At 39.5% G+C, this 2,241-nt stretch overlaps 1 pseudogene; it reads right to left on the minus strand.

Annotated features, from left to right (window-relative positions):
• LOC109712113 lies at positions 362-2,238 on the minus strand (annotated as a pseudogene).

A 2,241-nucleotide genomic window follows, 5' to 3' on the forward strand; every position in this document is an offset into this window, starting at 1 on the left:
TCACGCGCGCCGCCGCCTAGCCCGGCTCGGCTCGTGCCGTGCGCGTATTTAGACGAGAGCTCCACTCTCATCGCTTCCCAAGTAATAACAATGAGAATAAAGTAGAATATAAACCAGAGTAAGTGAGGGTCTCTTTCCAATGTGGGACTAAACATCACATGAAAAGACACCAAAGCTTGAGCTCCCAGGCAAGGCCCATTGACAGTGAGCTGCCCACAAAGTCCAAAGGCTAAATTGAAGTTTTAAAACATACGAGCATATAAAGAAGTTTTAACTCACTTGTTTTAAATCAAAATACTAACAACTTTTTACTCAGAAACAAATACACCAGCATAGAGAAAACTACAACACCCGACATGCACTAGCTTCCTCGCTGCTGCACCGAACCATGCACCACGTGGCCCACCTCGTAGTTCATGGAGCACCCTTTCGATACGAGGCTCGGCGTCCACAGCATGAACCCCATAACCATGAACCACACCCCCTGGAACGTCATGCTCACCAGGCGCACGAAGCACATGGCGAAGCTCCGCGGCGCCGCGACCCCTAGGAGGGCAGTGGCGAGCGACGCGGCGACGACCAGCTGCAGGAGCCAGTGGTACTGGCCCTCCCTCGACGCCGGCGTGGTCCGCGGAGTGCAGGTGGAAGAGGAGCAGCTGCTGCGCGAACGCCGCGCTGCCTGTTGAATATAAAATATTAAAATATTATATAATATCGTACAAATTATTAATCAAGTTATTTGTACTATAAATTATTTTGATTTGACTACTAAATTTTTTCAAATTTAATTTTGCAACTAATCTTTCAATTTGTTTGCTTTAAGTTAGTCAACGGTACTTTGACTCTAATATTTTATTAAGTTAATTATTTACTTTAATAAATTTATAGTTGTTAGAATTATGTAAAATATACTAGAATCTATAAAGATAAACGTCACAGTCAAATTTTGAAGTCAAATCATAATTTACTGACTCAAATTAAATAAATGAAAAGGTTATATAATAAAATCAAAATTTTGAAAAGTTTAATAGCTAAATTCAAATGATTCATAATTTAGGTAAGTTTCATATAGTTTTATCTATTAATAATTCATCATTTGAACTACACAAATTTTACAGCATCTATAAATGATTGTTTAAATAGTTTCTGCGCAGCTAAAGCTTTAATAGTCAGTTATTCTGGGACAAAAATTATATGGTCATTATTCCCAAACTATCGAGTTCGGGACGATACCGATGGACGCCGCGTGGTGAATTAAGCGGCGCCCATCAATCCGCCCAGCAAAAATGCTGGGTTAAAATGCATGAAGAGATCCTCAACCATCAGTCATTTTGAAGTGTTACCTTTAGTTTTTTTAATTTCTTTAGTTTTTATTTGTTACTTTAATTTTTTTAAAATCCAAAAGAGCTGAGATAACTCTTTTAGACTTATATATGGCATTAAATTCAATACTAAATTTGATTAAATTTTATTATTAAATTTTAATATAATTATTAAATTTGATAAAATTTTTAACTGAACTAAAGATAGAATTCAAGTAAAAAAATTAAGAATAAAAAAAATCTAAAAAACTAAAGGGCATATTTCAAAATAACCAATAGTTAAGGGACCTCTTCATGCATTTTAACCCAGTGTTTTTCTGGGCGGATGGATGGGCACGCTTCGCCATGCCATATCCATCCGCATCATTCCCATACTAGACAGTTTGGGACAAATGTCTATATAATTTTTGTCCCTTATTTCATGCCGTCAAAGAAAAGATTAAAAGTGTAAAAAAGATACAAAGTGTAGATTCTATTGGACTCATTATATTATATATATATATATATTGAGTTTTTTTCTCTCTTCCTTCGAAGTTTTGGCCAATCTTAGGTTTGGACATGAGCGAAAGTATTAAAAATAATATTCAAATGGTAGAATATTAAATTATTATTCTCTATTATATGTAACTTTTAAGTTGTTAAAGTAATTGGTTGCTGCACATGCAGTACCGATCAGCTGCGTCATGGCGGCGGCGGCGGTGGTGCAGGTGCGGTCGATGTGGATGGCAAAGGCGGCGTAGATGAGGAAGGCAAGGGAGATGGCGGCGTGCTCGAAGTTCTGGAGGTGGTAGGAGGGGATGGTGCCGTCGGCGGGGTCGAAGGGCTGGTGCGCGGCGGGGCCGAGGAAGAGCTCTGAGGCGATCGAGGTGAGGCTTCCGGCGATGATGAGGACGAGCTCGAGGTGGCCGAGCCGCGGGGC

The sequence above is a fragment of the Ananas comosus genome, linkage group 6, assembly GCF_001540865.1.
Source record: "Ananas comosus cultivar F153 linkage group 6, ASM154086v1, whole genome shotgun sequence".
In the NCBI taxonomy this organism is placed as follows: Eukaryota; Viridiplantae; Streptophyta; class Magnoliopsida; order Poales; family Bromeliaceae; genus Ananas; species Ananas comosus.